This window comes from Dendronephthya gigantea, unplaced genomic scaffold (genome assembly GCF_004324835.1).
Source record: "Dendronephthya gigantea isolate DGI-Jeju-01 unplaced genomic scaffold, DenGig_1.0 000033F, whole genome shotgun sequence".
NCBI classification, from domain to species: Eukaryota; Metazoa; Cnidaria; class Anthozoa; order Malacalcyonacea; family Nephtheidae; genus Dendronephthya; species Dendronephthya gigantea.
The window spans coordinates 580,483-596,919 of record NW_021163043.1 but is presented as its reverse complement, the minus strand read 5'-3'; the positions used below and the strand labels follow the sequence as shown (position 1 = coordinate 596,919).

Sequence of the window (16,437 nt, the reverse complement as noted above, 5' to 3'; positions counted from 1 at the left end):
ATTAAAACAAGTGCATGTCGCTTCACAGGTATTAATCAGAAGTGATTATGATATTTGCATTAAAATTGAGGAGGGTGAGTTGAATGATTAAAAGAAGATGATCTATTAGTATAATTACAAAGGTGATTATTGAAAATGCTTGCTTCTGATTGGTCGAGCGACCTCGGATTATAACGCCATAATAATGCTGATGACAGATGTACGTCTGTATCGCTTCATATCGAATCCTTTGCGTATTTCAACTCGAATAACAGCTTGAGTTTCAACGCCTTACTTAAAATCTTTTCATTGATTAAGAAAAGGACTTGCTCGAATGAATGAAGTGGGTTGATTAAAGGGCACGAGATGACGCCAGGAAACATCATTTGCTGAATACTATTAAACCTATGAAACTAGTTCAGATTTACCATATCTTCACACCCCGAAGTTGGCGCTATTTCTAATTATCTATTGTTTGATTCAAAATACTTTTGAACTAATTAATTGTGGCATTTACTAGCGGATACTTCGTTTTTTCATTGGCGATTGTAATTTGATCATGTTTTTACTTCCACTTCATAATTTAACATCTTTAGTATTTAAATAAAATATCCAAAATAGATAATTGATTAAGAAGACATCCATATTTATATGCCCAATTTAAAAATTTGTCGATTTGATTAAGATACTTTGAGTATTCCCTTCAACGAGCTTAGCGTATTGAAGGGCATAGACACCGCAATCAGTGTGTCCATATACATGTACATTTTTTTCAACCAATGTTCCTCAAATCTAATTAGACTTCCCCCTGCTGGTCTCAATGTGGCATTTATTGAAATCAGGGGGGCTGTTTTTGCCCATCCGACCGGATCTGGTAAAAAACCGTAATAATTTGAAACCATTATACAAACTGAACGACATGCAATTATACTTTGATACATACCTGACAGCCTTTACACTAGCGATAGCTTCAGCTGTGATGCAATGATGTGATGCTAAATTAATTATACCTTAGTGTTGACAATGCATGGAAAGACGCTTCTATTTCCCAACGTTTCTTTGAGAAAAAGTATATCCATGTTTAACTCTCCCCTCCCCACTACTTGTCGTCTGCGCTGCAGTGAAACATAAAAATATTGTGCTTCTATTTCATCAATAAACTTGATTTGTGCTTAATTATTGTACTTCCGTTTCATTTCTTATAAGTGGTCCTTACATGCTAAGTCTTACCTAAACTTAATACTCTCAATAGCGCTTGAACGGACACGTTTACTCGTTGCTGAGCGTCGTGTCCTAATATTAGCCCTATCAATGAGTTGACCTTGAATGCGGAGGGTGTTTTGAAAGTCACTAGATGGCGCAATACTTGACAAAAGCAACATAATTTTTTGTGTGGTTCAAAAGTAGGGAACTGTGCCGACATAGGATTAGTGAGAACTTCACTTCTGTCTGCTTGTAAGACCAAATGGTCTCAGATTACCTGGCATAAACAGTACTCAAATTAAGTTGGCTTGTATAATTAATCTTTTTTTATATTTTCATGAATGCTGAAGTTAATATATTTCAATCAAGATTCTGATATTTTTCTAAATGTTATTAAGCTTGTGCAGGTGGTACTTCTTCAATCACAATACGAGACACTGCGATACCACCAGTATGGGCATCTCCGAGAGTATAGCCTCCACACTTGCCTACCCAGAACCCCACGCGAACATAACCTTTGGCAACCTTGTCGCAGTATCCTTCGATATGGCGAGGACGATGAGGGTTGACTTGATTTGTTTTAACATAAACAATCCCATCAATTTTCGCTGGTTTTGCACATTCTGCGCCATCAAATATAAAATACCATCGATTGCAGACATTACTGCCTATTGAACGGAATGTTCCTTCGTAAAACACACGAAGTGAGGTGTTGTCATATTTCTTGTTGAAAGTACAGTGCTATACGAAGAAAAAGGTGTGAACGGCCTTTAATTCAAGCTGAATCCCAATAATTATTTAATCGCTAAACCCTGACTTAATGCATAATCCTAGGCTTATCCAGCATTAACTAACACAAATCTTAATCGTTTTACCTGTATCAAGCCAGTGTCTTTAGAATCCTCTCTTTGCCAAGTACATTGGTCCCGCGCCAGCGGGACCACGTGGTCCGGGAGGACCAGGGTCACCTGGGGCAACTGGAAAACCTGGGGCACCTGGAACACCAGGGAGACCTGGGATACCTGGGATACCTGGGGCACCTGGGGCACCTGATAAAAAACAGGTCGTCTGTGAAAGCAAAAAAAAAAATAAATTGTTTTGCTTCGATTGGAGCAGTAGTATAATTTAATTCGTTTTATAGTCGTTGCTATCTAAAAGCTATTTTCCACTGTTGCGTTTTTCATACTCACGTACACGCACGTAGAAATCTAAATCCAAATCTAACGCATAATTTGAAATCCAAATCTAAAGTATAAATCTAAATTCAAATATAAAGTATAATTTGAAAGAGCTTGGCGAATAAATCGAAAGAATTTAGTTTTCCCCATATTTTAGTATGCATTTGTTGACCCATTTGTTGAATAATAACAATTTAAAAGTATTTAAAATTTTACGCCCTACACCATCATGTACCGTCCCAGTAGTAAAATGCTGGCTCAATAGGTTAAAGAATCTTCCAAAGAGAGTCCTAACTTCAGTCAAGTTCAATAACTCCGATATTAAATAGCTAAAAAATATCGGTTTTCTCAACAGATCCTACCTTGCGTATAGTTTGACTTCTGACGACCGTTATCTCAGCCACACAAACCAGTAAGAAGATAATCACGAACTTCATCTTGAACAATTGTATTCAATTTCGAATTGAAACTCTCTTGCTGGTGATCTGTCTGACAGTGCCCACTACCAGTAGCTATATATACTGTTCCACATCAATAAATTCCAACTCGTATTACACTTACCCCCGCATATGGGAAGAATTTTTGCAAATAGTAATGACAGATGCTGTTCATATTGCCAGTCATAGTTGAGTTGATCTTGTTATTTCTACTTTGGCTTTGCTATAACAAGCGATAATTGAGAACGATGAATGAAGCTTCCGAAAGTTCTTGAATAGGCACGTTTTTTGTGCCTATGGGTTTCAAGCGAGAATGTATATGAAAAAAAATTTCTTCCTCGAAGAATATTAAATGTGAAGTGGACGAAAAGTGGAGCAACATTCTTCACGATGCTTTGGGAGAAAATAGCGAAAACATGTCACATGGAAAGACTTATGTCCGAAAAGTTATACAATTCTGCATTTCTGCTGTAAGAACCTTCCTACTTCGAACTTGAGGAAGTTTTCTCTTTTTCTTTCATTGACGCCTGGTAGCGACAGACCAGACGTAATCTTCATTTTACCCTCACTGAGTTGATACGTGCAATACGAGACTTGTTTACTAGATGTATTTTGGGCTCTGACGTGTGATGAAGTCATATTACCCTCAGAGTTAATACGTGCAATACGAGACTTGTTTACTAGATGTATTTTGGGCTCTGACGTGTGATAAAGTCATATTACCCTCACTGAGTTAATACGTGCAATACGAGACTTGTTTACTAGTTGTATCTTGGGCTCTGACGTGTGATGAAGTCATATTACCCTCACTGAGTTGATACGTGCAATACGAGACTTGTTTACTAGATGTATTTTGGGCTCTGACGTGTGATAAAGTCATATTACCCTCACTGAGTTAATACGTGCAATTCGAGATTTGTTTACTGGCGGTATCTTGGGCTCTTACGTGTGATGAAGTCATAATTGTTTACAATTTTGTCTCATAGTTGCCCCATACAGCCTTAGGTAAATTAATACGAGTTTTAACCGAACAGTTTAGGTCATAACACAGCAGGGTTTTTATACCAGTGAAACTGGGAGTTCGGAGTAAATTCTTTTGGTAAATTAAGCGATATTATAGAGGGATATACCTTGAACCGTAAGGATTCATTGGAAAGGCACTATATATAAAAATAAATAGAAATCGTTATGACCCAGTAGCATAATCTGATGAAAACCTTTCAATCCATAATGCGCTCATCAAGATCTAAACATGCTATTTATTATATCTCTTATTTTCTGAATTAGCACATGTACTTGGGGATATATCTGGTGCGCAGATACTGATAAATTATATGTACAATTATACACAATTTATACCGTAATACAACAATTATATCTTAGCTATGATGCGATTGTATGCTTCAAAATTTAGTTTTATACAAAGATATTGACAAGGGCAATTAAACGGTATGTTTATTTCCCATAATGCCGAAACGAATCTGCATGATGTTTCGCTAAGCTAGTTCTTACTCTGAAACTATGTCAATATATATTAAGTCAGCATTCAATACTCAACAAGATAGCTTGATAGTTGTGTGTTAAACGACCCCCATTTCGTTTTGTGGTTTGGCTTTTGCTGTTTTGCATAATACCAGAATGCTCTTGCCACTGAACTACAGAGGTAGCTGACAAGAGCAAGCGTTGTTAATGTGTATAGGATGGTGATGCCGGGAATAGGCGAGGGTAAATCAATTGTGATTTTTGGCACTTCACTTGATGCACGTAAATTCTAGGGTTTAAATTGTCTTAATTTCGAGTGGAATTATACACACTTCAAGTTATAATAGCGATATATATATTGTTATGTTCGTATGCATGTATTGTAAGCGAGGTATAAATCGCATGCATATAGATATCATTAATGCACGCGCATGGGAAATTGATAGACTTCAAAACAAGCAATTGACCGCAACACGGAACTCACGTATCACATAATAACCTAAGCGGGCGCGAATGTGCATGGTTCACAGTAGAGCGTAGAACTATAAAAAAATCCCATATTCCTGTAATAAATGTGTCAGGGAAATACGTCATAACTGAGTAAAGTCTCTTGTTTTTTTATTATAAATATATGCGTTACAATTAGACCGTACCATATGTGAGAGGCGGAAATAACTAATTACTCCGGCGTCAGCGACGGAGTTGAAAATTCGCCTAGGTTTTTTTTTGTTTTTGTTTTTTTTATTATTTTTCGTCGTCGCAAGTGTGTTTTGGCGCGAAATATACTAGATTCATCTCTCTCATTTTTCCATCAACTGTTCCTGGCTTGAATTTGAAGTGTGTATAATTCCACTCGAAATTAAGACCCTTTAAACCCTGAAATACGTGCATCGAGTGAAGTGCCAAAAATCACAATTGATTTACCCTCACCTATTCCCGGCATTACCATCCTATACACATTAACTACGCTTGCTCTTGTCAGCTACCTCTGTAGCTCAGTGGCAAGAGCATTGCACCGGCATCGCAAAAGCGTAGTTTCTATTCCTGACGGAGGACCTATAGTTGACTCGTCTTTCTTTCAACTGTTCCTGGCTTAAATTTGAAGTACGTGTGTAGATAATTCCACTCGAAATTAAGACCCTTTAAACCCTATAAATAATTGAATAGGATAATCCCAACGATAAGTTTGCTCTTTTCAACTTATATTCTGTTATATTCTCTTTCATGTCAATTTCTTATAAAACCTACAACTATAGTGTCTTATTGTGCATAGTGTTTCCGTCAAAGTGTCAACCACGTGCAACCCTAACCTTTCCCTGTGCATAAGTTTAACAAGACGCCTGTTCTGGCGTTAACTCCGGCGTGCCGCGCACGTGCAAGTCTTTAATATAAAGCTTCTGAACATAAACAATACAGTTCATACTTATTTAGATGCCTTGCGAACCTAAATGTTGTTCGATCGGGAAATTCAGAAGCATATCGTACTTTAAAAAGTGTTAGAAGTTCAATTGTTCAAAAATGTAAATAAACCGCATGATACGTTCACCTTGTCTTACACTTTGGAATTCGCGCTTATATTTAAGCTTCAATCCTGTGCAAACTGCGACGTGTCAACGCGCCCATACACGACCATATCTTGTTAAACGGCGAAATAGCAGCGATATTATTAAAATAGGACCAGAATCTACTTGTATTAATTATATTCTTACCCCACTGATTAAATCTAAACTTAATCGAACAGCATCAAAAGAACAGTTTATTTGTTCCTCTTGGAGGAATTGCCCTATCATGCAAGCGAAATCAAATCGCGCATCGGAAAATTAGCCAAAGCTGTGCACCACAACTTTTGGGGGACAAAACTTGACATAGATAATTACGGTCACATACACTTTTCAAATACTAGTATATTTCGCACCAAAACACACTTGCGACGACGAAAAATAATAAAAAAAAAACCTAGGCGAATTTTCAACTCCGTCGCTGACGCTGGAGTAATTAGTTATTTCCGTCTCTCACATATGATATGGTCTAACCACGATCTTACAGTTCACGCTCCTTTTACATATTCACGACTAACTACCACAATTTTAACGTATATTTATAACAAGAAAACAAGACAATTTACTCAGTTACGACGTATTTTCCTGACACATTTATTACAGGAATATGGGATGTTTTTATAGTTCTACGCTCCACTGTGAACCACATTAGCACCCGCTGACGTTATTATGTGAAACGTGAGTTCCGTGTTGCGGTCAATTGCTTGTTTTGAAGTCTATTAATTTCCCATGCGCGTGCATTAATGATATCTATGCATGCGATTCATACCTCGCTTATAATACATGTATACGAACATAATATATATCGCTATTATATCTTTTGCTTATGGTGCCTAATTTCAGCAGCAATTGCAGCTCTCCGTTTACCGTAAATAGCTCTCCTATAGTATTTTGACTTCAACAATAAGCTAATGATACGAATAATAGAGAGGTTAAGATACCCCGGTTCCGGTGTACGGGTACGGGTGAATTACACGTACCCGTTTCCGGTAAGACGGGTACGGTTTGCAACTTAAGAATTTTCTTAAATTCCGGGTAAGAACAACACCGGGTAAGAACTGACTATAAAAGTAAATATGTATTATACATTTCCATTGTAAGTCCTACTTAACTTTTATAAAACTATAGTATTTCGTGTGTTTGTTTTGAAAATCAAAAATATCAAGATGGCGTTCATAAATTATGTTTGCAAACCATTTTTGAGAAGCCTGAACAATATGAACATCATATTAATACGTAAAATGTATTTTAAACGTGTTAAAGACACTCACCCGCTTCTCCATTTGTCCTTTATTAAAAAAACTTTGACCACTTTGTCTTTGTAGTTACCCGTTCGTTGTTTACGTGTAGACCGTCGTTTACAACGGGAAAACGGGTAGATATTACGGGTAAATATGCTGACATCAGCGAAAAATGGAAAACAAAATGGCGCTACCCGTACCCGTAAAACGGAACCGGGGTATCTTAACCTCTCTATTACGATTAAAATCCCACAAGTCTTAATGTAGAATAGATGCAAGCTTAAATCATTCAGGTCAGCAATGTCTGTGCGCTTGATCCTATTCAAGAGAAATTCCGGGTCAAAGAGCTGGCTGTGCAACATATGGTTGGTGATTGGTTTTTAGTGCAAAGTTTCTGTGAAACTTTGCAGTATTGTGGTGAGTGGCGAAAATTCACATCAGACAGTCAGACAGTCAGTCAGTCATAGTGTAAACTCCGGGGGGCGGAGTGTTTTTATGCGTATAGTAGCTTTTTGTATATAATCAGTAATTTAAAGTTTTTAAATCAGTTTAACTTGCTTTATTTATTAATTCTCTACATCCCTTTTGCTAAGTTCACCAAAATATTGAGGAATTTTGACGGTTACTGTAAATTTTAAAGCATTGCTTTTCCGCGGTTTGGGTTTTGTTTCAAAGGGATTTGCGCAGATTTACCCCCGGAACACCCGATTTTTTCCTATACGTCGCAACTGCGCATGTGCCGTCGAGCCTTCAACATTATTCACGATGTAAAGAAACGAGGAGCGACGAGCATTGCTTCAAAACATTCCGAGCGTAAAAATCGTGCAATTCTTTGAGAATCTACGCAATTTATCAACTTATGTTATGAATTACGAGCATTCAATTCGACGCAAATATAATTTGGAAGGTTTATTCCATAAATAGAGCTAATAGGTTAGGAAGAAACGACGCTGTGTTGTTTATGTATTGATAGATCTCTTACACGAATGACGAATATATATTATGTCGATATATAGCAAGTCGATACCTCGTATTCTGCATACAGTACATAAATGATACTATACAAAACGGACATTTTGTGCAGTAATCAAATCATTTTGGCGGTATACAGTATTGATTATATGTATATTGTTTTGTATCGATTTAGCTACGCGTCGAAGTATCCACATCATAGACATAATATGCACCGCGGTTTATTTACATTATTTACAACGCAACTATTTTGGCTATTCTTATGAAATGACGATAAATTGTTGCCATCATATAAATGTAGTGAATGTAGTCACAGTTGTTTGACGAAGAAAAGAGACTAAACTGAGAAAATCGCGTCCGGTTTACATGGGCAACTAAAATTATAATTTAATAGTGACAGTATCCGCGGCTAACGTAACTTGAGTACTTTGAATAATTTCCTTTTGATTAATGTTTAACCTAGTTCATTATATTTTTACTGGCATAAGTCAAAATGTTTATGTTGGGAAAACGTGTTGCTTAGGTATTACAGGGCATGAAAACTTTGCACTATCCTTGGATCCCTAGTTACCTGTTTTCCTATTGAAGTTCATACTTTCCCGGCTAAGCAAGTCCGAGCAATAGTCTAATACGTTGATCGAGGGATTTTTAATATTGCTGGCACTTTAATTTTCGTGATCTCTCCTGTTTTGTGCCGGTAAAGATTGCCCTCGGGATTTATTTTAATCCAAAAGATACTAGTTTCGTTAACAATATGTTCTTACTGCGCCCAAGTAGCCTTTCTCACGAGTCACGATGACGTTTTTGGGGTACTTTCAATTTTCTCAAACGGGTTATAGTTATAACAACATGAAAAGTACTTTTTTTAGAATCAACAGATCATTTGAAGAATAACTCCAGCCTAAAATTAAATTAAGACTGTGGCCGTTACGAGCTCTCGCGCTTGCTGTTTTGAAAAAAAGTACCACAAAAATGGCGGCATATTCGTCATCGTGAGAAAGGTTATTGGCTTTAATAATAGTGGTTGAGAAGTTTGAGAAGTCAACCTGGCTTGAAGCAAATCACATATATTTCCGTAGGGTAACCTCGGCAGTAAAATATCACTGGTATCAACGAAGGCCCCAAAGCAGCCTCTTAATCTCCTTACCTCTTTTGTCGTCCGCGCGTTCGCCACAGTGCTATTTATACCATCGTTTCACGTCTCAGATTTCAGAAGGGTCAGCTCGGACATGCGTAGACCTGTCCTCGATGAGCTAAGATTTGTCAACTAGATTTGCATTTGATACTTGAAACTGTCTTTTTATCTTTTATTATAGTTATACATTTGTCGATTATTTTATTACTGCTGGAATATGTGAACTACTTTCTATTTAGATATTGTTATTTTAAGAACATTATTAATATTAAGTTTGAGGAGGTGGTACTTCTTCAATCACAATACGAGACACTGACTGATAACCAGTATTACCATTTCCAGGATCAGAATGGGTCGGACACCTGCCTATCCAGAAGCCCACACGAACACGACCTTTAGGAACCTGGTCACAGTATCCTTCGATATGGCGGGGACGATAAGGGTCGACCTGAGTTGATCGAACATAAACAAGCCCTTCAATAGTCGCTGGTTTTGCACACTCTGCGCCATCAAATTTAAAATACCAACGATTGCAGACATTTCTGCCATAGGATCGTAAACTTCCTTCGTAAAACACACGAAGTGAGGTGTTGTCGTATTTCTTGGTGAAGATACAGTTCTATGTACGAACGAAAGAATTTCACACCATACATTTAGAAATTCTGTGAACAAAATATGTGCATTTCGAGTCTCACTTAAATCTCAAATTCAATTTTGGAATACTAAAATTCGAAATTTACCTGTTGATTCGTATTTAATTTCTTGCATACCTCAAATCCATGCATGTCATTAATCTAACCGTTAATCCCACTTAAATCTTTATCTTAATCGAAGAAATCGTCATCTAAATCGCCTTACCTGTATTAAGCCAGTGTCTCTCCCATCATTTCTCTTCCAAACACATTGTCTCCAATTTGATCTTAGTAGATCGATGTACTCGCATCCTTTCTCTCCAGGTCCCCCTTTTTCTCCGGGCTCACCTGCCTCTCCAGGCTCTCCTTTCACCCCTGCAAGACCACGTGGTCCCGGCAAGCCATGATTGCCTGGAACCCCGGGGATTCCTGGGATACCTGGCGAACCACACGTTGTCTGTGAAGGCTAACAATTAATCAATAGACACAGATTTAATAGGAGTACAGTAGTTGATAGATGATAGTATTCAGATGTAATGTATTCTGAGACTTATTAAAACGAACACAATAATATTTCTCCACAGTAGCGTAGCCAGCCTTTCGATTTGTCCCGCTATGCTAATATTTTGGTGTTCACTGACTGTGAAAACAATAGATTTCTAAAGGTATGAATAATTATAATAACTCGAAATTTACATAGCGGGACAAAATCGTCAGGCTGGCTACGCCACTGTTTCTCGATCATTTTTACAACTCTTTATGTGTGTTACAATATACAATTACTTTTCCGTGTTTGGATGGCCTGATCCAAACACGCGGGAATGCTGCGAGAGTTAACTTAACTCGAAATAACACATTAAATAACAACGACAAGGCCTGAATTTAAATTTATATTCTCTAAAACTTTAAGTTTCCGTGTTTGGATGGCCTGATCCAAACACGGGCTTCGACCAATCAGAACACGCGTTATATACATGTTATTGTATAATTTATTTTCGTATTTCAAATCATTTTCGTATTCAGCGAATTTATTATGGATCAAATCCTAGCGAAAGCTAAAAGATTTTTTGCCTCTCTTCACCATAATTTTATAATGATCATTGTTACAACGTAGCTATTACACGGAATTCTTAATAAGCTATTGATTCTTTCAAGAGATCCTACCGTGGTTTTAGTTTGACTCCTGACGACCGTTACCTCAGCCACACAAACAAATAAGAAGATAATCATGAACTTCATCTTCATCTTGAACAATTTCATCCAATTTCCAATCGAACTCTTCTACCAATGATCCGACTGCATCTATGCTTCCAGTTTAAATACTTCCGATTTCATTTAATTCCAACTCGTATTACACATCTCGCCCCAAAATGATAAGAATATTTAGAACTAGTGATGACAGATGTAGTCTTCATATACCGCTTATACTGAGTTGATCAGACAGAGCGAAGAGGGAAGTCGTATAAGACACCTTACAGAAAGCATAATATAAACAAATAAAAATCTTTAAATCCATGACTTATTCTATAACAAAATCACCTATTGGGTGTGTATTAGTATGCATAAGTTACGCTTACTATAGCGCGTTGTAAGTTGATACATGACTTGTGATTGTGTGATTTGTGTCGCGCTAAAACAGTGCTTAAACAAACGATTAAGCGATACGATGCTATTATATTGTTTGGTTCTAAATTTAGCGCTTAAACGACGATAAAAGCACAATTAGGGACTTTAAGTCTGTTATCCTCTAGGCGAAATTTTGCTTGCGAAGGGGAATTTTTCTTTATTATTTATTAAATTATTTACCAACGGTACTATTTCACAATGGTTAAATAATATATTTACAAAAGTGGAAAGTGATCTTCCAATAGGCCGTGCATTTACGTCTATAGTTAGAAAATAGGATTAAATTATATACAAGTATTAAATAATAGAATATAGTAAAAAATGAAAGTTACAATTCTCATACTAAGACATATTACTAATTATTAAGTTACTTTTGAAACACTTTAAAGATTCAGAGTTTTTTTTATTAGATGTTAATTTGTTCCAAGCCACTGCACCTCTGCACGAAAAAGATTTTTTACCAAAATTTGTATTTGGCATTTTGGCTTAGGTGTTATAAGATTATGCTCGGATTATGATTAGTTTGATAGTCATGCACCGCATTTGTTTTCGTAAAAAGGTCAATGAGATTGTCAGGAACTAAGCTATCTTTTACCTGATACATTGTAGTGTATAATTGGTTATTTCTTTTAACACTTAAATTTGGTATCTGAAGTTCATTAAGTATGTCTACTGACCTATAGTCATAACCACGCTTTGTAATGATACGGACTGCCCTGTTTTGTAAGCGCCGCAGTTTTTTTTGCAACGTAATTCCAAGGCATCCCCATATTTGTGAGCAATAGTCAAAGCGTGGTTGGACCAAGGCTTGATAACTCCTGTTTACTTTCTTCGTAATGAGTTCTAATTGAGAATACCAAGTCAAAGTCTCATCGATTATCAGACCCAGTGATTTAGTGGTGCTAACTCGCTTAATAGGCGTGTTTTCAACTTCAATCAGTAAATCGAAGGCACACTTTTTAATATTATGGCGAGAACCAATTATCATGTACTCAGTTTTGCTCTTATTTAAACTTAAGTTGTTGGCTGACATGCATCCAGTCTGAAATATTGGCCAGGTCAGTGTTTAAGCTTTCTGTAATTGATTTTATGTCTCTACCTGCAGTTCCTATTTGAGTATCATCAGCAAACATATCGCAGTCCACATTTTTTAAGCTGTTGGGAAGATCATTTTAAGAATGTAAATAAGAAACAATAGAGGACCGAGTATTGAGCCCTGCGGAATGCCAGTAATAATTGTGCGTGGCCCAGATAATTTACTATTAACCTGGTAGTACTGGATACGATTCGTTAGATACGACTTAAACCAATCGTTTTTCGATCCAGACCTGCCTGGATCCAAGGGCAAGGCACTCTTGTCATTCCAGGCTCCCCTTTCTCTCCGAACTTCCCTTTTTCGCCAGGATTTCCATCCCCACTCAGTCAACCTTTAATGATTGGGTGCATTAAAAGGCGTTACAGTATGATGCTAAATTAAGCACCTCAACAAATCCTATAATAGCGCTTGAACGGACATATTTACTTCCTAGAAGCACCTCGTGTACTTAAAGCGAAAACTGATGTCCCATCGAGATATATAATCTGCCTATTGTTGTCGTTTGCTGATGACATTAATATTACCTTCATTGCCAAGTTAACCGTGCATATCATAGCCATATATATATATATATATATATAATATATATATTATTATATATATATAATATATATAAATTATATATATATATATATATATATATATATAGTATTATATATTGTATATCATATCATAGCCATATATATATATATAATATATATATTATATATATATATTATATATATAATATATATATAATATATATATATTTAATATATATATATAATATATATATGTAAGCACTTTGCGAATGCCTTGTCTATGCGAGGAAAAAAGAAATGCAAACACTGATCAGCCATGCAAGTCACATGTGAAATTATTTGGAAATGCTGTTGCAAGACCAGATGTTGTCTTCATATTACCCTTGTTTTTACTGCGTTAACTGAAATGACTCTTTTGACACATACTTAGCTTGGTTACTAGCAATATCTAGAACTCTGATGCAATTCAATGCTATATTTAGCACTCGAATTAACCTATTGACACTGCTTGCTTCAACGGATATGCTTATTTCCTGGTGTGTTTGTATGCAGTAGGAAATTATGTCCAAAAAGCTGTAATTGCCTATATGTTACGTTTAACAAATTTAATGACAACAAAGTAAAAACTTTCCAGGCCCGGATGCTTCATCTCAAGGAATCTAATATTGCATATCCTTGAAAATCGTTTTAAAATGGTTTCTGAATTGTCTGCTGCATGGAAAGAGCGCGATTACGCCAAAATGAATAGGCTGTTGACAGTTGCAAAAATTAATATCTAGTGATGAAAGACAAAATTGGATTAGTGCTTGTTGAGGCTCATATACTAATATTGATTGCCATTAAACTTCAGAACGTGGTATATCCTTATTCACAATGCAAAACATGGACTTTCAAGCAGCATATTGACCCTCAGAGACAACTGTTGTCACATTTTGCACTCCATCCAACGATCGTCACCGCCATATTGAAGTCTATTGTACAATCACAGACAATCCTTTTACTCATCGAATGGACAGGTTTTTTCCCAGTGAGCGCTTTGTCTGTGCGAGGAAAAGTTTCGGTGAAATAGCGATTACTGATCAGCCTAGTCACATATGAAATTTTATGGAAATGCTGTTGCAAGACCAGATGTTGTCTTCATATTACCCTTGTTTTTACTGCGTTAACTGAAATGACTGTTTGACACATACTTAGCTCGGTTGCTAGCAATATCTATAGTCATTATCAAAAAGAAAAACAATGAAGTAATTTATAAATAAAAAACGAGTCGCGTGCCTTCATAATGCAATAATATACACGATGGGAGAAGTAGATGGGCGTACCTGAGTGTTACAAATTTCTCCTGTGCAATTCAATGCTATATTTGGTACTCGAATTAACCTATTGACACTGCTTCAACGAATATGTTTATTCCGTGGTGTGTTTGAATTATGTCCAAAAACCTATGTCATGTTTCTATTTCGATTTTAACAACAAACTGGAAACTTTGTAGACCACAATGGTATTCGAAATCCTTGAAAATGTATTCTGAATTCTCGGGTGGAAACTGGAAAAAGCACGAATACGCCAATTTGAATAGGCTGTTGATACTTGCATTTTGCTTTTTTATTTGCGTTTTGCGGGTTAAATTTAGCGCGAAACGAAACTAACACAGTGCTGGAACCATTGACAACCTGAAACCTGAAAATATACCAATAAAAACATGATTCTGGATGCTTTTACTTCCGCTTAGAACTTCGTCGCCGTAACTCACTGCAGATATCTACGTAGGTCAGTGGTCGGGTATTTTAGCATAACTTTTGCTTATATTAATGATGTTATTGTATGAAATATGTTTGTTGTCTTTTGCAAAGATTACGTTTAATCTGATTCGTTTTTTATTTTCACAAAAATGCGACAGGTTTTTATTCACTAGTTACTTAATTGATATATTTTCTTCAGGAGATTATTAAGATTAAGTTTGTGGAGGTGGTACTTCTTCAATCACAATACGAGACACTGCCTTCCGCCAACCAGTATGACCATCCCCGATATTATAACCCACACACTTGCCTATCCAGAACGCCACGCGTACGTGACCTTTAGGAACCTGGTCGCAGTATCCTTCGACATGACGGGGACGATGAGGGTTGATTGGGGTTGTTCCAACATAAACAATCCCTTCAATAGTCGCTGGTTTTACACATTCTGCGCCATCAAATGTAAAATACCAACGATTGCAGACACTACTGCCATAGGATCGGAATGTTCCTTCGTAAAACACACGGAGTGAGGTGTTGTCGTATTTCTTGTTGAAAGTACAGTTCTATTTGGGAAAAAATAATAAAATTGCATATTTTACATTGAATCTGGTGCGGTTTTAAAGGATGAAGACATCTTTTTAAGACTTAACCGAATTTGAAATTCCATCTAATAAGTTTTAAATGGCATTTTATATAAGACACGATTAGATATTTGTTGTGTTGCAAACCAAAATGACGATGTTTAAAAGAAGTCTCATGGGATTTATTCAATTTACTTTTTATTAGCTGCCGTCGTTGACAAAACTTCGTATCCTCTTTAATTCCTACCTGAATCCAAATCTAAATCCTTGGTCTTAATCCTAATCTTCGTGGCATAGACCAGAATAATTCTTATAGTCGTATTACCTGAATCAAGCCGGTGTCTTTGCCATCATCCGTTGTCCAAACACATTGTTTCCAATTTGATTTCGCACAGTCTACGTAATCGAAATCTTTAGCTCCAGGTTCTCTTTTTGATCCAGGCTCCCCAGGCTTTCCCGGAATCCCTATCGGTCCAGGCTTTCCCGGAATTCCTATCGGTCCAGGCTTTCCCGGAATCCCTATCGGTCCAGGCTTTCCCGGAATCCCTATCGGTCCAGACTTTCCCATCTCTCCAGGTTCCCCTTTATCTCCAGACAACCCTTTCGATCCAGACCTTCCTGGACTCCCAGGCGCTCCCGTCATTCCAGGCTCCCCTTTCCCTCCGAACTCCCCTTTTTCGCCAGGATTTCCAGATATCCCCATCCGTCCACGATCCCCTTTCCTTCCAAGCTCTCCTTTCACTCCAGACTCCCCTTTCTCTCCGGACTTCCCTTTTTGGCCAGGTGCTCCATGTATCCCCCTCCCTCCACGTACCCCCGACCAACCACGATCCCCTTTCCTTCCAAGCTCTCCTTTCACTCCAGGCTCGCCTTTCACTCCAGGCTCCCCTTTCTCTCCGGATTTCCCTTTTTGGCCAGGTCCTCCAGGTATCCCCTTCGCTCCAGATATCCCCATCCAGCCACGATCCCCTTTCCTTCCAGGCACCCCTTTCTCTCCGAACTCCCCTTTTTCTCCAGGTAACCCAGGTTTCCCTGGTGTATCATCACATCGAT

General features: G+C 37.3%; 1 protein-coding gene across 1 annotated transcript in view; it reads left to right on the top strand.

Annotated features, from left to right (window-relative positions):
- Positions 1-16,437, top strand: part of LOC114525223 (alcohol dehydrogenase class-3-like) — a 99,503-nt gene that overhangs the window by 24,738 nt on the left and 58,328 nt on the right.